Raw genomic sequence first — 20514 nt, 5'->3', positions numbered from 1 at the left:
CCAAAAAAAAAATTGCTAAAATTTGGAGATCCCACCGAGCCCTGGAAAGTGCTCTGATACCACTTGTTATGCTCTTAACCTGCAAAGCAATACCCAAACATAGAATTTGCGAAGAAAAGATACCGAGAGCACAAAATATGCGAAGAAAATGTACCCAGAACACAGAATAGAAATGATTTTATTATTCAGAGAGAAATGTTCACAGGCCTCTTCGAGGGGGCAACCTCCAATAGAGCAGAGCTCGATTACAAAACAAGACACGATACTCCTCGCAGGGAGTCTCTATCCTTTATATATGACTCATACATGCAATACCACGGGCCAATATCGTGGGTTTTATTAATACCATCTATCTAATACTACCGCCCATTTACCATCTATCTAATACTACCGCCCATTTGCAACTAACTGTGGTCCCGTCATTAATTGCGGGTTAACCACTTACAAATATTAATATGGGCTTTATTGACTCTTGACTATGATGTGATCCCATGACATAAATAAGGGGGTTAGGGTGGGACCCTAACAGACCTGCTGGTGAAATCCCGCCAAAAATCGTTCTTCTTCAAGCTCTTCTAGTTGCGCGAGCCTCAGCTCCAGGGCTTCGCGATCCGTCATACCTGTGAGCGCTGCTATGCGTAGACTAGGCATGATATATTCCATAGGCATTATGGCTTCCACTCCATAGACAAGCCTAAAAGGTGTCTGTCCCGTCAGTTTCTTGCATGTCGTCTGATAAGCCCATAACACTGCAGGTATGTGTAGGTCCCAATCACTTCATTGCGCATTGCATACCTTGGTCAGCATGTTTTCAAGCACTTTATTGAACGCCTCCATTGTCCCGTTAGCCTATGGGTGATAAGGTGTGCTCTTCTGGTGATACACCTGAAATTCCTCTGTTAGTGCACTAATTGTCTCGTTCAGGAAGTGTGTACCGCGATCGCTCATCAAGATATTCAGACATCCAAATTGCGTCAGTACGTGTTCAAATAAAAACTTCGTGGCAGTCGTGCCTGTGCAATCCTTCACCGGCTGCGCTTCTACCCAACGAGTCAGATACTCCGTTGCAGTGATAATATACCTCGCGCCTGTCTTTCCTTGAGGTTTAATAGGTCCTACAAAATCTATTGCCCATTTTTCGAAAGGTTGCAATGCCATTTGTGGATTCAAAGGCATTTCATCCCTCTGTGATGACCTTCCTGTCCACTGACATACATCACATGCCTTGCAATATGCTTTTGAATCCTGATGAAGGGTTGGCCACCACAACCTTGCACGTAGAATCTTATGCACGGTTGCTCTTCCTGCATAATGTCTTCCCAACATTAAGAGCCATCTGCAAGTTCGCCCCCCCAACACATGCTTATTGACCAGGTATTTTAGCATGGAGTACATGTGCCTCTACACAGGTTGGGGCTTTTCTCCATAGGCTTGCGTCCACTTGGCCAGATGCGTGCGCGGGTCATCCTGTCCATCATACTTGTCTGTCAGGCCCATCTTGGGCTTCTCAAATCGTGTCTGCATCAGTCTCCTACATTTGCACCAATCATTAAAGCTTCATTTGTGCGTACGCCACCATCTCGCGGGCATAGCGCGCAGTACCCAATCCAAGGCCTGGAAACGTTGCCTTTCTGGAACCTCCCTTTCGAATGAATCCAAGAAGGTATCTACCTCATTTAGACCATCATAAGTAGGTGAATCTCTGACTTTTGTCGACACGCAGCGCAACGACCAGGTCATCATGTTACAATTCAACGTAGTTACTTCGTGTAACCAATTTTGCCATTGTTCTACTTCTTCGTCGGAATCTGAAGTGCAGGAACTCTCGCGCTCCCATGTAATCCGTCCATCTGCGGTGGGATTCACCTAGTCTTGGTCTCGCGCTGTTATCTTATAGATGCAGTCCAAATCATCATCACTCTTATAGTCGTGAACCGGCTTCGTATAATGCAATCCTTCAGCAGGGTCCAGGGGTATAATTATGCGTAGTGACTTCTTTTCAAAGATCATTTTTCGCTTCTTCAGATTAATTACCCCTTCATATCAGTGGCCCAGTCAATTCCCAGGAGCGCGGGGTAGGGATTGTTGTCGTCAACAATCTCTATTACTTCAAAATCTGCCAGTGCGCTTGCTCCCTCAATATCCACAGTTATTCCCTGCAATCGCCCCATGGGTATGATTTTTTGCTGGTTCGCCATTCTCAGCTAAATCAGAGACCATTGTAGCACAGGTCTCCCCATTCTCTCCCATGTCTGTTTCGGTAAAACATTCGCGTCTGATCCCAAATCCAGAATTACTTGGTCCATCTTGTATTCTCCGATCTATGCTGTCAATCTCATTTCAAGGCTTGTCCTTATCTTATGCTTTCCGATCTTGCGGACTGCATGCGGTTCTCCTGGCGTGGTCCCAACTATTGATAAGTTCCTGTAGCCCTTTCACAGCCTTACTATCGCGCAGTAACTTCATACAGGTTTCCAAGAAAGTTGTCAGCATGGATGGGTCCATTTCCGGCTCCGGTTTATCTTTGCTCCCTAACATGGAGGCCTCAGTGAAGCTCTTCTTAGCTTCCATGAAGGTTTCCTAAGCACGCTCCAAATCAAACTTGGTCGTTTTCGCCAGGGCTTTACGAACCCATGTACTATATTCTGGTTGTTTTCCTTTGTCATCCCCCATCGCGATTCCACTTCGGAGCACAATTTTACAATTGGATCTTCCTCGTGCGGCTCAAACCTCATCATCTGTAGGTTTTGAGTTGGGGGAGCCGGTAGCGCTCCTTTGTCGTGTATCCTAGCTATCAGTGTAGGACAATCTTCTGTCTCATGATCAAACAACATGCAATACTTACACGACGGGTGCGTTGGATTCGTGAAATCGCGAGCATAGTGTCCTGGTCCTCCGTAATTGTAGCAAATCAACTGTCCACGACCTCTACTAGGTCCTCCTCCGCCTCGTCCTCGTCCTTGTCCGCGCCCTTGAAATACTATCCATGCCATTCCTGCATTCTGGTCAAGTGGACGCATTTCGTCCAGAACCCTGTAGGTGGGAGTTCTATCCATCATCAATTCATAGCTTCTGCAAGTACGCTCGTCATGTCCCACTGACCTACAAAAGTTGCAGAACAACTGTTGCGAAGTTTGCGTATACTTCTGTAACAAGTGGCAGTTATCCGTGGCATGTTTTCCTGCTATTTGACAGATAACGCACCACAAAGCAGGCACCGCACTAGGTCTTTCTTGAACTTCCGGCCTTAAAGGCATCGATCCTCCTCCTGCAAGGTAATTCGTAAAAATCGGGCAGTGGTCTTTGTCATGACCCTGACTCTTGCATTTTACGCACCACACTTCTTTGTGCACTTCTGGTTGAACCGTCCTGTCCTGTTTCAAACTTTGCATCTCAAGGCACAAATTCTTTAGTTGCGCATGGATTTGTTGAACTCCGAGGTTAGGATCCTACATCGGGTTCTCATGTAGCCTCATAGCGATCTCTAAGGCCTCTGCCCGAGCTGTTATCTTCTGCTGCGATAACGCACTCCTTAAATGTGGTAGTAGCAAATCCACAAATCACTCGCGATGCTGTCCATCTGTCAGATTCATATTGGCTTCGCAAATCGTACATTTCAGCCTCTGATCTAGTTCCCAAGGAGTCTCGCCTGGTAGCATCGTGATCTCTTTAAATCCCATGATCGACTGCACTTCAGATTTAAGCCTGCTAAATTCTGTATTTAGCGTTGTTTAGATATCCGTGACTCTCGCATTTGGGTTATTGTTGGAGTACTTAATATACCAGGTCAGCGCGCGATCCTGAAGGGTGCTAACCAGCGTTGCTTTCTTTATATCGTCACCTGTAACACATTACGCTTCCCATATAGCCCTTACAACGAACCAGAATTGGTCTGGATCTTCATTTCCCAAACCTTTGAACACAAGCAACTTCACTGTGTCTTCCATATTGAATCGCGGTATTGGTGGAGTTGGTATGGGCAAAGATGGAGTTGATGGCAGTGAAGTCGGTGGTGGTGTGGGTGGAGGTGGTATTCGTCGAATACTTTGTCTTATCAGGTGAATAGCACTTCATGGAGAGATCTTCACGAGCTCTTCCTCGTCCCCTCGCGAAGGTGAAATCAAGGGGCTATTTTCTGGACCCTTATTTCCTTCGTTCCTGTAAACCTTTTTGCTTCGCGTAGCCCCAAACATCAAGGTAACTGCATAACTTGCTTTTCGCACAACAACATTTTAATCCAAGTATTCAAAGACTTTACGTACTTACCTTGCGGTCCTTTGAGAAAGCGTCGCTCTGCCTCGCTATAGCTGACTGAGGCGTCGACCGCGAACTCAGTAACAAATCCTCCTATAATACGATTGACCCAATGATCAATGACACGTGTGATATTATCCTTCGATGCTTCCAATCTCCGCATTAGCTCTGGGGTCCATATAATAGGACCATCAAGCTTCCACCTTCCTGGGCTATCTGCTAGCTTCGTGATCCACTCAGGGAAGGACGTGAAAAAGATTTCGTGGATCTCTATATACAGGTAGCTATCTAGCCACTCTTCTTTTGACAGTCGCGGGTTTTTGTTCTCCTACACCGCGAACTCGTGAATTATTCTGTTCAACCAGCCTTCAATTTATTTCTTAGTTGGATTACATTGATACGACATTGCACATCTCTATGCATATTCCAGTCCCGGCAACAGAACCATTTTTTGGCTTGAGGGGGCCTGACCCAAGTTCTGAGTTAGTTAGCCAAACAAATCCCTACAATACTGGCCGTTTCGGCATTAGCCCGCGGAGCGCGGACTGAAGTCTCACCTGAAGCAGTATGGGGGGATGCTGGAACCAAGTTTCTACACCCTTGAGATGGATGTGATGTCAGTTTATTCCAACTAGACCTGCCTTCGCGCAGGTTGATTCGCACCCTGTTCTAACCTTCAACACCTTCACAATCTGTTACAATTGACCTTCGCGCAACCCTAATCAGGGGCTGAGATGCTTTCGTGCTGCTAGGGCAGCGAACTGCGCTATTTCCCAAACTAGGATAAGTAACTTACTTATCTTATTTACAACTCTTAATTATCTTCGTGTAAACAAATTTTCTTACTTGCATCCACTTAACCAATACAGTCATACACATTCACGCATCATGTAAGCATTAGAAGTGAAATTCATACCCAAAATAACAGATACATAAACAGGAAATAAAGATGCATAAATGATAGAAACTTCTCTTTATTAATACTTTCGGATGATTACAGACTCGACACGCCCTGTGCACTCAGCTGCAGCGGTCTGCGCACTAAGTTGCAGACTACTAGGCTTCTACGCACTTAGCTATGGACTACTAGGCCTCTGCGCACTTAGCTGCAGAGCCTCTACCTACGCTATGACTCAAAACTTAGACTTACACTTTAGAACTATCTCGCATACATCTGCATTTTTTTATCTTAGATTAGATGCCTTTGACTACTTAAAGATTCGCTCTATTTATACAATTCCATGGTCCGCAGACCATGGGTAGATCTTCTATAGCCGACATTACATTATCAAAATAAGGGTACACAACCCTCTAACTCTTTAACAACTATGCGCTCCGCACCCACAAAATGCGGAGTCTTTACATTATAATTACAAAGTTGGACCAAAACTAGGCTCTTAGCCCCAAAAGTGCCCTTGGGGATCCCGCGCCCAACAATTGCATTTTCTTTTCCTTCATTGTTGAAATTATTTGGTTTCATTTTGGGATGAAGCTTCCAACAATGAGCTTCATCGTGACCCTCTTTGGAACAATGTTTACACATTGTTTTCTCTCCTTCCTTTTTAATGGATGCATTTTTCTTTCCCTTGAAACCTTTTCTTTCTCTTTACCCTTAAATGGCTTTTTACTACCTTCTTATGGGGTGTTTTTTCCCTCTTGCCTCAAGATGAGTGGCTTGCACACACACATCATCTAGATTATTGGGATTAAACATTAAGATAGTATGCCTAAGGTAACTGTGTAAACCCCCTATGTACTTCAGCAATGTGTCTTGTGATTGCAAATCTACACCTAACATCAAAGACCTTTTTTCTGAATTCTTGGGTGTAATCTTGCACATTTTGACCTTTAAGTTGTCTAAAGTTCTGCCAATTCATGATGGCTTTCTGCATATAAGCTAGAGGGTAGAATTGTATTTTGATTGCAGCAATGAAATCATTCCAAGAAATTGAGATCTTACCATGTTTTTTAATCTCCTCTTGGGTCTTTGATTCCCACCATACTAGTGTTGCACCCTCCATTCTCAAGGAAGCTAACTGAATCTTTATGTCATCCTCTTGAAGGTTTTGAATCCTACAATAGACCTCGAACTAACGAATTCAATTATCAAGTTTCTCTGCATTCACTTCACCATTATACATGAGCAGCTCAAATTTAACATCAAGTTTTAAAAAAAGGCGATTTACCAGTTCCTTTTGAAGTATGATGATGAGTATGAGTAAGGGTTGTGTTAGTGGAAGAGGGTGAAGATGCTTGTGAAGAAGAAGATGAAGAAGATGGTGGAGAGGGTGGAGGTTTGTATCCATTTCCATTACCTCCTTTTCCATTACCTTCTCCTTTGGGAGGTTTGGAACTTTCCCCTTGCAACTTGGTATTCCTATCTTCATAGAGGACCTTCACCATCTCTATCATATCAAAGAAAGCCTTTCTGGAGGTCTTCTCATCTTTTGTCATGTTTGTAGGTTCTCCTTCATGAGACATGATCTCTGGAGTCTCAACTGTAACTTGAGGCTGAATTGGTGTTCGAGATTGTGGCAACCTTGCTCTCCTTCCCCTTGACCCAACCTCAGGGCTTCCAACCAATTTCCCTTCTCCTCTTTTGAGTTTTAACCTTATAAGCATGACATAAACTTGCAAACAATTAAATTATTCTTTCACAAATCAAACCTAGTGCTATGATACCAAAATGATATGATTTAGAATATTAGATTGTTGTTCTAAGATCCTCCTCAAATTAAAAACAAAATGCTTTCATTGTGCTTAAGGATTCATGAATTTTTGCAAGTGAAATGAAGAGTTTTTTTATGTTAATTTTATGAGAAATTTAACATAAATAAGATACTGAATAACAGAATAAACATGTATAGAACAAAATCAAAAACACATTACAACAAGAACATGATAAAGTATTTCACCCCTCCTGGGCTATGTCTCCTTGGTCCAGCTTCCAATGGCTTGGGCCTCTCTATTATGCTCAAAAGTGTAAAATATGTGTTTGCAATGCTCAAATGTTTCTGAAACCTGCTCCAATGAGTCTAGAATGTCTAAAAATGGCTATCTAGCGTCTTTTTGCATCCAATTTGGTGGAAAACCGAAGAATTATGACCTGTCCTAGTTTTCCCACTATTCGCTCCACAAATTGCTCCAAATCCGGCATGATCCTACAAATTAGCTCCAAAAAGTGCTAACTAAGCGAAAATTTCACCATACGGTGATCCATAATCTGTCAGCATCAATTGTTCCATTGCAAATCACAATCGGCAAAGAACCAGCAAGTAACATAATGTGGGACTTTGATTTCTGTAATGCCTTCCCTATTGCGAAGTGTGATTTATCGCATCACAACATTGACCTTGCTTGGGGCCGATTCTTTAACACCACTCGCCTATGATAAGTGATTTGGGGAATGCAGGGGCCAATGGTGGCCTACCACTTGGCTCTTCCCCATTCGCTGAAGAGCCCCGCCACATCATCTTTTCCTGCCATCTGTCCAAGTCGAACCTGCTCTTTGACTTACTCTAATTTCTTCATACGAGCTCGAATTCAAGTGTCGTTCACACTGTTGGAATCAGGATGATGATCTCTTCAATTCGAAGCTAAATTTATAGAAATTCTAACACTCTGAGTTTTGATCCTAATTTTGAGCACCTAATAAATTGCCATGAGCATGCTATGATCAGTATGATGGTTGAGGTAGGTATATGCTTTGGTGGTTTGATCTTTCGATGCGAGGAAGCCTTGCCAAGGGATGGATCGCCCAGGGTAGGGGATTTCGGGGAACTTGGAAGGTGAGTGACTCCACATATTTCTCGAGGGATTGTGTAGCAGAGAAGGGAAGGTCGTAGATGTATTGGTTTTGGTCATTAGCATTGCCAAATGGAATTAGATGCACATTAGGGGTGCGCCCTGGAACAATGAGCCGGTAACTGTTCACTAAGAGGACAAGTGGCGCAGGATTGTAGCGTTGGACATTGGATGCAGCTTTCACTGTGGTAGATTCTAGACTTCCTGGGAAGGAGGTGAATCCTGGTATTACTCTGAGGGTGGAGGTGTGAGCCTTTGGATTCCCTTGTTGATTGATACGGGCATCGTATCCTTTATTTGTTGGTTTAGAAAATGTGCATATGTGTTTATCGTAAATACCATAATGAGCTAAGTTATAAAGCTCTAGCATGCGGTATCGTTGTTATCTGGTCATGTTGTCATGATGTTTTGCTTTTGAGCATGTCATTCATTGTAAATACTGCAACGAGCTAAATTATAGAGCTCAATGGGAAGTACATTTACTTTCCGCAGTCTTTATGAGGTCATGGTGTGGTTTAACACAGAGGATGGTGTTCCCCAAGGGGGAGGGTTGTGTAACAACCCTGGTGAAAAGTTCATCTAATAAAAGTTAATAAAGGAAAAATAAGACCATGGGTAAGGGACACTTATTCCAAGCTGAATGTTGGGAAAATATATCCTAGTGGGCATCACTGGATGTGTGTTTTGGCTAAGGAAAATTGGCAAAGGCTAAGGAAAAGGCATTTTTGGCACATTTATTTATGAAAATAAAGGAAATTAGGAGAAAAGGAAGGTAAAATGTCACAGGTTGCATGTGAGGAGGAAAATGAATGAAAATAATGGAAAATGAATAAATTAGAGGGCTCATTGACAAAAAGGCTTCTAAGGACCAATTGGCAGGTTACTCTGTGTTAAGCTTAGTCACTTGGAGTTTTCTTGATTAGTTCAAGTTTGGAGCTCTCTCATTATTCTCTCTCTATCTCTCACTCTTGGTCACATAGAGTTTTCTTAGAGCACTCTAGCTTTGGATCAAGGAAGGAAAATCAAGCAAAAGGAAAGCAAGGAAAGTAAGGATCAAGGAAGGAAGAGCAGTATCAATCAGCTTCAGCAGGAATACTTCTAGGTAACCTTTTGCATGTGTGATTTCCTAGCTGGTTTGGACATGCATGGATTTGCATGTTGGTGTATGGTTCTCTTGCTGTCGTTGGCATGGTTTTGTTGGGTTATGACAATGGTTTTAAGCCAAGACTTGCCTTTTTTTCTAGATGCCAGGGTGTTGGGATGCTTATTTCGGTTTTTGAGCTTTGGTTTGCCAGATGGATTTCAGAATCCTTGGTAGAGGTGGTCTCAAGGTTGATTCCCAAAGGCCTAGGAATCCCTTGACCGATTTTTGTGGGATACACGATAAAGCTTGAGGGAGAAGTCTTGGTTTAGGTCAAAGTGATCGGGGTTTGGAATGCAGTAAAGCTTGAGAGACTGGTCTCGGTTTAGGGCCTCGTGATCTAGGATTGGATTGCAGTAAAGCCTGAGAGAGAAGGAGACAGAAAATTCCTAAAGGACAGTGATGGATTCCATATGGCATTCCAAGTTTGGTTCGGTTGTGATTGGAGCACCGGTTTTAGTGTGATCACAGTGTGGTGAGGGTGGAGGTGGTTTAACCTCTATTCCCTTGGTTGTTCTATGAGATCCCACATTCATGCTTGGAATATGGCATGGGGGTGACTGGCTGAAAGAGAGATTTGGTTCAGCCATGTCTACGGTCGAGTGGTACGTGGAAGTCTCGAACCTGGTCAGATTTTCCTATGATTAATAAAAGCTAAGTTCTCTTACTTTTGCACTGGTTTATATGTGGATTTAATGGTTGTCATATCTCTGATGTTTATACGGTTTTATGTTGGTTATAAGCCTGGTTGAGTGACTGGTTTATGTCATGGTTATTTCATATATTTACTTGTAATTGTTAAATTGATGGATGCACGATCTAATTGATGATATAATAGTTCAATGGAGAAGGAGGTGATCCTTCTAGTTATCTTCATATGTTGTTTCAGTTGTTTATGCTCTGTCTTGTATCCTAGACCTATATGTTGCATTGATGCCAAGTGTTTGACAGAATGTTAGTCCTGGTTGGGGATGCTCAGGCCTAGTCTTGAGGGTGATTTTTGGTTTACCATCACTGCTATTATGTTTTTAATGAATTTTGGAAGTTACAACAAGTTATGAGCAGAGGCAAAAATTTTGGGCTAAAAAAGTGGCTTAAATATCGGGGTCACTGACACAAAACTGGCAATTCTGGTCCACAGTTGCTGGCAAGCAGGCCCGTGAGAGTGACTTTGGGTTGCTGGCTGCTCCCTTGCCCAAGAGTTGCATAATAGCAGTGGGACCTAGGGACAGGCTGTGTGAGTGGCTGACTTGTCTCCTGAGGGTTATGTTGATGATGTTTGATGATTATATGTGATGTTTTGTTGATTCCACTTCCTTAAGGTGACAAAGGAGGTTGAATCTGATTGTAGTAGCATCTCTCCTCATGTTTACCCCAGTTGGCATGGTTACTTTGGGTAGACCTGGGAGGGGGTTTTACAAAGGCTAAACCACATCACCCTCATCAACAAAAACCAGGTTTTATTGTAATCCATCTTGGATCACTAGGCCAACACAATGAACACATCATAACAGGATTTACCGTGATCTTCGCCCGATCACTAGGCCAAACAAGCATGGATGCCACCTTATTTCTCGACCTACAATGTGAGGAATTTTCCTGTCTCCTAGTGTCTCAGGGTTTACCGCAATCCAAACCCAGATCACTAGGCCCTAAACTGAGACCCACTCTCCAGGCTTTACTGCATATCCCAAACTCAGGATTAATAGGCCCAATGGAAAGAAAAACACCTCTTAGCTTTATCGTATATCCTGCCATTCATCGACAAGGATTCCTAGGCCCACCTAAGCAACACAATCTTGGCTTTACCACAACCCACAGTCCGGCTCAGGGGTCACTAGGCAAGTGGCTTTACCGTGATCCACAGTCTGGTTAAGGGACCACTAGGCCATATGATCTATCATTTATTGATCCACCCCACTCAGCTTTGATTCCATCCGGCAATCCAACTCAACCAAGACATAAGAACCCCATCACACCATGGCTATCTGGAAATGGAAAGGTTGGGCTGAAAACATTGTTGCACCTGGAAAAACCCATGCCATGATAAAAAAGAACCACATGCAATACCATGCATGCCAAATCTAGTAAGGAAAATACACATGCAAGTCGATACCTGCAATGAAGCCTGATGTAGCTTCTTGATCCTGCCTTTCCCTGCTTGATCTATGCTTCCTCTTGCATTCTTTGCCTTTCTTGCTCTAATGCCAAAATTTCTCAAAGAAACTCTAAGTTTCCAAGAGTATGAGAGAGAGAGAGAGAGAATAATGAGAGAGCTCCAAAGCTCAATTGCCCAAAAGGTTACCAACTGCTCCTCAGAAGCCTTTATATGAATTAGGCCTCTATTTTCTTCATTTTCCATTATTTTCCTTCAATTTCCTCCTCACATGCAACCTGTGACCTTTCACCTCCCTTTTCTCCTAATTTCCATTATTTTCATAAATAAATGTGCCAAAAATTCCATTTTTCCTTCACAAAGCCTTAGCCATTGCCTTTTCCAATTTCCTTAGCCATAAACAACCAAATGAACACCCACACCAAGATGACTTGCCCAACATTCAGCTTGGCATACATGTCCCATCATCCATGGTATATATATATATATATATTTTACATGGAATTTTCACTAGGGCTATTACAGAACCCTCCACCTTGGGGGACACTGTCCTCGGTGTTCAATCACACATATAACCAACAATATTGCTGAAAACAAAACATACTTCCCATAGAGCTTTATAACATAGCTCATTGCAGTATTTACAATGAATGACTTGCTCAAAAGCAAAACATCATGACAACATGACCAGATAAAAACCATACCACATACTGGAGCTTTATAACACAACTCATTACGGTATTTAGAATAACCACATATACACATATGCACATTTGCTAAACGAACAAATAAAGGATATGATGCATGCATCCACAACAAGGGAATCCAGAGGCTCACACCTCCACTGTCAAAGTAATACCAGGATTCACCTCCTTACCAGGAAGTCCAGAATCCATTGCCACAGTCAAAGCTGCATCTAATGTCCAACGCTACAATCCCGCGCCACTTATCCCCTCAGTGAACAGTTGTCGACTCATTGTTCTAGGGCACACTCCCAATGTGCATCTGATTCCATCTGACAAATCTCATGACCAAAACAAATATATCTGTGACCTTCCCTTCTCTGCTACAGAGTCCTCTTGGTCACTTAGAGTTTTCTTCGAGCACTCTAGCTTTGGATCAAGGAAGGAAAATCAAGAAAAAGGAAAGCAAGGAAAGTAAGGATCAAGGAAGGAAGAGCAGGATCAATTAGCTTCAGCAGGAATACTTGTAGGTAACCTTTTGCATGTGTGATTTTCTAGCTGGTTTGGACATTCATGGCTTTGCATGTTGGTGTATGGTTCTCTTGTTGTCGTTGGCATGGTTTTGTCGGGTTATGACAACAGTTTTAAGCCTAGCCTTCCCCTTTTTCTAGATGTCAGGGTGTTGGGATGCTTATTTTGGTTTTTGAGCTTTGGTTTGCTGGATGGATTTCAGAATCCTTGGCGGAGGTGGTCTCAAGGTTGAGTCCCAAAGGCCTAGGAATCCCTTGATCGATTTTGGTGGGGTACATGGTAAAGCCTGAGGGAAAAGTCTTGGTTTAGGTCAAATTGATCGGGGTTTGGATTGCGGTAAAGCCTGAGAGACTGGTCACAGTTAGGGCCTAGTGATCTAGGATTGGATTGCGGTAAAGCCTGAGAGATAAGGAGACGGAAAATTCCTCAAGGACAGTGATGGATTCCGGATGGCATTCCAAGTTTTGTTCGGTTGTGATCAGAGCACCGGTTTTGGTGTGATCGCAATTTGGTGAGGGTGGAGGTGGTTTAACCTCTATTCCCTTGGTTGTTCTATGAGATCCCACATTCATGCTTGGAATATGGCACGGGATGACTGGCTAAAAGAGAGATTTGGTTCAGCCATGTCTACGGTCGAGTGGTACGTGGAAGTCCCGAACCTGGTCAGATTTTCCTATGATTAATAAAAGCTAAGTTCTCTTACTTTTGCACTGGTTTATATGTGGATTTAATTGATGTCATATATCTGATATTTATATGGTTTTATGTTGGTTATAAGCCTGGTTGAGTGACTGGTTTATGTCATGGTTATTTCATATATTTTTACTTGTAATTGTTAAATGGATGGATGCACGATCTAATTGATGATATAGTAGTTCAATGGAGAAGGAGGTGATCCTTTTGGTTATGTTCATATGTTGTTTTAGTCGCTTGTGCTCTGTCTTATATCCTAGAACTATATGTTGCATTGATGCCAAGTGTTTGACAGAATGTCAGTCCCGGTTGGGGATGCTCAGGCCTAGTCTTGAGGGTTATTTTTGGTTGACCATCATTACTATTATGTTTTTAATGAATTCTGGAAGTTACAACAAGTTATGGGCAGAGGCCAAAATTCTGGGCTAAAAAAGTGGCTTAAATCTCGGGGTCGCTGGCACAGAACTTGAAATTTAGGTCCACAGTTGCTGGCAAGCAGGCCTGTGAGAGTGCCTTTATGTTGCTAGCTGCTCCCTTGCCCAAGAGTTGCATAATAGCAGTGGGACCTAGGGACAGGTTGTGTGAGTGGCTGACTTGTCTCTTGAGGGTTATGTTGATGATGTTTGATGCTTGTATGTGATGTTATGTCGATTCCACTTCCTTAAGGTGACAAAGGAGGTTGAATCTGATTGCAGTAGCATCTCTCCTCATGTTTACCCCGGTTGGCATGGTTACTTTCAGTAGACCTGAGAGGGGGTGTTACAGAGGCTAAAACACCTCACCCTCACCAACAAAAACCAGGTTTTATTGTAATCCATCTCAGATCACTAGGCCAACATAATGAACACACCATAACAGGATTTACCGTGATCTCCACCCGATCACTAGGCCAAACAAGCATGGATGCCACCGTATTTATCCACCTACAATGTGAGGAATTTTCCTGTCTCCTAGTCTCTCAAGGTTTACCGCAATCCAAACCCAGATCACTAGGCGCTTAATCAAGACCCACTTTCCAGGCTTTACCGCATATCCCAAACTCAGGATTAATAGGCCCAATGGAAAGAAAAACACCTCTTAGCTTTACTGTATATTCTGCCATTCACCGGAAAGGATTCCTAGGCCCGCCGAGGCAACACAATCCTGGCTTTACCGCAACCCACAGTCTGGCTCAGGGGTCACTAGGACAATGGCTTTACCATGATCCACAGTCTAGTTAAGGGACCACTAGGCCATGTGCTCTATCATTAGTGATCCACCCCACTCAGCTTCGATTCCATCCGACAATCCAACTCAACCATGACATGAGAATCCCATCACACCATGGCTATCCGGAAATGGAAAGGTTGGGCTGAAAACACTGTTACACCTGGAAAAACCTATGCCGTGATAAAAAAAGAACCACATGCAATACCATGCATGCCAAATCTAGCAAGGAAAATACACATGCAAGTCGATACCTCCAATGAAGCCTGATGTAGCTTCTTGATCCTGCCTTTCCCTACTTGATCTTTACTTCCTCTTGCATTCTTTGCCTTTCTTGCTCCAATGCCAAAATTTCTCAAAGAAACTTTAAGTGTCCAAGAGTATGAGAGAGAGAGAGAGAATAATGAGAGAGCTCCAAAATTCAACTGACCAAAAGGTTACCAACTGATCCTCAGAAGCCTTTATATGTATCAGGCCTCTATTTTCTTCATTTTCCATTATTTTCCTTCAATTTCCTCCTCACATGCAACCTGTGATCTTTCACCTCCCTTTTCTCCTAATTTCCATTATTTTCATAAATAAATGTGCCAAAAAATCCATTTTTCCTTCCCAAAGCCTTAGCCATTGCCTTTTCCAATTTCCTTAGCCATAAACAACCAAATGAACACCCACACCAAGATGTCTTGCCCAACATTCAGCTTGGAATACATGTCCCATCATCTGTGATATATATATATATATATATATATATATATATATATATATATATATTTACATGTAATTTTCACTAGGGCTATTACAGAACCCTCCCCCTTGGGGGACACTTTCCTTAGTGTTCAATCACACATATAACCAATAAGACTGTTGAAAACAAAACATACCGCCCATGGATCTTTATATCATAGCTCATTGCAGTATTTACAATGAATGACATGCTCAAAAGCAAAACATCATGACAACATGACCAGATAACAACCATACTGCATATTGGAGCTTTATAACACAACTCATTACGGTATTTAGAATAACCACATATACACATATGCACATTTGCTAAACCAACAAATAAAGGATATGATGCATGCATCTGCAACAAGGGAATCCAGAGGCTCACACCTCCACCCTCAAAGTAATACCAGGATTCACCTCCTTACCAAGAAGTCCAGAATCCACTGCCACAGTCAAAGCTGCATCCAATGTCCAACTCTACAATCCCGTGCCACTTATCCCCTCAGTGAACAGTTGTTGACTCATTGTTCTAGGGCGCACTCCCAATGTGCATCTGATTCCATCTAACAATTCTCATGACCAAAACAAATACATCTGTGACCTTCCCTTCTTTTCTACACAATCCTCGGGAAATCAGCCACCCCTTCCATGCAGTCACTCACCTTCGAAGTTCCCCGGAATCCCCTAACTTGGGCGACCATTCCTTGTCAAGGCTTCCTCACATAGAAAGATACAAAACCAAGGCATATCCCTGCCCCAACCATCATACCAGTCACAACATGATCATTACAATCAATGGACACTATTGGGTACTAATGTCCCACAATGGCCCTGCTCCCAAAGTGCTTTACCAACATACTGTTGCATGTTCCAATTCCTTTCACTGATATTACTAGTTCTTGCACTCGATTTTGGCCACTCAACCGGGCATGTTCATGCATTCCTGTTCCAAGCACATAATTTCTATTAGATTCAAAATCAATTGAAATAAACTCACATTATACCTCATTGGTGGATCATCAATAAGGTACATTTGCAATCTTGTTTGCTTCCTGTCACAACAAGTCAAACTAGCATATTTGACAAAATCAACATGTATAAACATATCACATCAGGTTAGCTCAAAACATAACCATCAAAATCATAAATCACATGTAACCATCATAAACCAAAATCATATATCACATGTAATCATCATAGACCATAATCATAAATAACATATAATCATCATATACCATAATCATAAATCACATGCATAGTAAAATTGAAATAAAATGTTGATAGTTATCCGTTCATTAATCCTTAGCTTCTACCTTTGTCTTTATTATGTACGCACTTCAGATCGGTTTCCACACCTGACAAACACCTAGTGCCTTCTCCTCGACCATGTGCACATACACATAGTGTGCATCACACACACTAATACAACACCATGCAATATGTGCACCTACACCTGACATACAACACATACACCTACACCCAATGTACAACACAACATAATACATACCCCTACATCCACAATACATACACCTACACCCAATGTACAACATAACATAAATACGGATCTAGAGTGCAACACAATGAATGCATATGTCACGATACCATGACTACACAATGCACATACATAGTGCCACATGCCTGCAACACAACATTACGACATGCACTCAATCCCACACGTACACCAGTACCACATGTAGTAAGCACCACCTGCACAATGTGTGCACAACATCACATGTACACGGCACCACCTGCAAAACGTGTACACAATGCCATATGTACACTGCACCATTGTACAACGTGTACACAATACCACACGCAAGACATGTACGCGACACCATATGTACGCAATGCCACCTGCACACAATTCCACTTGTACAATCATGCATAGAACACCATATGTACATAGCACCACATGTACAACATGCACGCAACACCACCTGTACATAGCAATGCATATCCAACATGTACATAGCATCATCTGTACACAACACTGCGTATCCCACCCACTCAGAGCACCATCTGCATACAACACCTCTGTCGGCCGGATAAATCGTTCTTGCGGACAAGACCGATCTCCCTAGTATCTACAAATATCTAGCGACAAGCAAAACAAGCAAATTCTATCTTTCTCTAAATATTGTGATTTATAAATAAAAGCCAAGAGATGTTTTAGACCCTACCTCAAGTCCAACGCTAGTTTGTGGCAGCCACGCTTTGACCGTCCAAATGAGCTTCCTTTTAAGAACCTGCGAACAAAAACAAGCACACATCAAATAACACCTACATAGCCAATATAATAAATCATATTTATCATGATGATCAAGGAATTCATGAAATAAACCATAAAAGACAGCTTATTGAGAAAAATGAACTTGATTGTATTAACTTTAAACAAAGAAGAACTTTACAACCTTGGTGCCTTGATGTTGTACAAGCTCCTCCCAGGGTCCAACAAGAATCTCCTCTACTTTGACAAGCTTCACACTCTTCCCAAAGAGATCAAAAGGTATGTAATCTCTCCTCTCAAGATTAATTAGGAAGTCTAAATTCCAACAGCGTTTACTCTAAAAAATATTCAGCTTTCAACCTCCCTAGAAACCAGCCCAATGCCTCATTTTATAGTGCAGAGGAAGGAAGTTACCAGGTCCACCTTCAAAGGGATAGAGTCCTCCTTCAAAGGGATAAGCTCCTCACATCAAGGGGTTAGCTCCTTTAGTTATGGGATGCATGAACCACCTAGGAGCGAACTTGCCACCTCAAGATTCCTTCTAGAAGCGTCCAGAATTAACCCAAAGTGAGTTTTTAATAATAAACTTGCGCCTTTTTGACTTTTACAGGGGTCCGCACCCTTTCCTTTAGAGATAGAGCGGGCAGGTCCATAGGGAACATGACTAGGGGGTGCGGGATCGCAGGTAATGCTAAGAGAAAGTGCGGACCCAGAGTTTTAAAGATTTTCAAGGAATTTCTCTCATTTTTAAGGCTTGACATGAAGAGCTGAGGTTTAAGACTTGCATAGGAGGAAAGTATGAGTGGTGATAGACTCACACTAACTGCAGAATGTCATGGTGACAATATTTTGTGCAACAGATTGCCCCCTAAAGTGCGAAGTCTGTAATAGATAGTATTTGTCATCTAAGAAGAGTGAAGTACTTTATCATTTCGAGGATCGTCTTGTGGAGAGCCTGGTTGGAACCTGTAAAAACATTCAATACAAAATATATATATGAGATCATATCATCGCTGAGGTAGGCATTCCCATACTCAGATCAAAACTGACTAGAAAACCAACTAAACTGCTCTGATATAGGAATGATCTTGTAATACATCACAAGTATAAACATATGTAGACAGAGTATGGGCGCAACCATCTATTTATGAATAGTCCACTGTATAATGAATAACAAAATTCCTCGCAGCCTGGATGGTGGAAACTAGATCGAGGGTCTTGATTTCTACTTCTCGAAATAGTACGATTCTATCCATGTGAATGAATGTGTCGAAGTCGAACATGGTAGAAACCACTTGATTACCATTCAATGATGTAAACTGTTAACAAGTGCGAGAGAAACCACCAGTAATGTCAATGGATTTCAAAGTACCCAGTAGAATCCATGAAATGTGAATAGATGTGTTGATGTCGAACATGTCACGGAATCCTTTGATCAAAGGTCAATGATGCAACCTGTCGTTGAAGGCGAGAAACCTGCCATTGAGGCATGCAGATTTCAAGGTATTGACGATTCCTAGATCATCTTTCTAGATAATGAGCTGAAGTCGATAGAAAGCGATCCGTCGTAGGCAAGCCCACAACACGAAATCATAGATCAAGTTTGAAGAAATATAGTTGCAAGGACTGACTCAGGGATGGTAAAGATGGATGACAGATATGTTGCAGATGAGTGGTTTATTTGCACTGACCTCTTGAACACATAACGACACTGCAGATGGTTTGGTGACAATTGACCCAAAGCTAATACCTAGAAACCGGCTGAAGACTTTCAATATGGTTTGATTAACTATTAGGCAAAGGATTTCCAAACCCAGGTGAACAAAAAGTGTCGTGTTCAAGAGTGGTTGAATGCTTTTCTGAGACACAAAGTATAACAAACAGGTTCATTTTCCTCTCTTTCCCCCACCATTTCTGGCAAGTACCTCTTTATTTTTTACAAGCTTGAGGAGGATAACATTTGCTTGATTATAAGCTCATCCTTCGAATGAGTCCAACTTAGTTTAAATTCGAACCCTAAGAAGGAGTGGTCTGTTCCTGTTTGTAATTGAACAGGTCCTTTACTGTTAAATTTTAATGAGTCCAGTATAGGAGAAACTCGGAGTTTTTCAATTTTAGGGAGTTAGAAGAAAAACTTAAGAAAACTCCATGGTTGTCCTTTTTCGTAAATTTGTGTCTCCCAAGCCCGAAAAAGTACAAAATAATACTTGAGAGAACCGCTTGACCATTATGATCAAGGAGTACTTTTCATAATTAGTGTCTCTGATCCGAAAAATTTAAAAAGTGATCAACGACACGTCATTTTATAACCAATATCTAATTTGAAACGACAAAAATCCGGCAATCTTTTCATGTTTATGCGGTCATAAAAGAGCTGTAAGTGGACCCTCTTTTTAATTCCGTTTTAACGAGCTTAAAAAGAAAAACTCGGCAGTCTTTTCATATTTTAGGAGTCAGAAAAAAGCTTAAAGATGACTCTAATGATTTTGTTGAAAATGATCAATTTTGCGTGAAAAATCCGATATCCTACACAAAAACTCAAACATTACTCATACCTATTTAAAATAAATAAAAATGCATCAAAAAGTTACCTCTTTAAAGTGAAAAATAAACAAATTAAAAATTCATTTATTCAAAAAAGCTTATAAAAAGGGCTTTTGTAAATTCATTTTTACCGTTTGACTTCAGAGTGAGAAAAGAGAGCTTTTGGGTAAGAAACTTCCCGTGAAGATTGCGGAAAATCCGTCCGTTGGAATCGAAAACCGTCACCTCCAGGTAATCCACATCACTTTAATCTTGCATTTCAACCATTTGAATTTTGTTTTTAGGTTTCTATTTTGATTTTTAGGAAGAATTTTGTTTAAAAGTCCGCTCGCGGGGGTCCGCAAGCGCAGCATGCGAAACCTGTGGACCCCGACTTTTTCCTACACAGGAAAGAGCCAGGGGCCCGCACCTGCTATTCGGGCAGAGTGCGGACCTATGCACTATCTCTAACTGGAGAGTGCGGTCCCCGCGACATAGGTTTTACAATTTCAAATTCTTCAATTTCCGCCCAAAAACTTTGATTTAAAATGTTCTAATCTGCCTTTTCTTTCAATGTAGGATATACACTATGCTTAGTTGGCGGGAA

This window comes from Pinus tabuliformis, chromosome 3_2 (assembly GCF_031772625.1).
Source record: "Pinus tabuliformis cultivar Carrire ecotype Pingquan chromosome 3_2, CPIR1, whole genome shotgun sequence".
Classification (NCBI taxonomy): Eukaryota; Viridiplantae; Streptophyta; class Pinopsida; order Pinales; family Pinaceae; genus Pinus; species Pinus tabuliformis.
The sequence above is the reverse complement of the archived record's forward strand: the minus strand, read 5'-3'. Positions refer to the sequence as shown.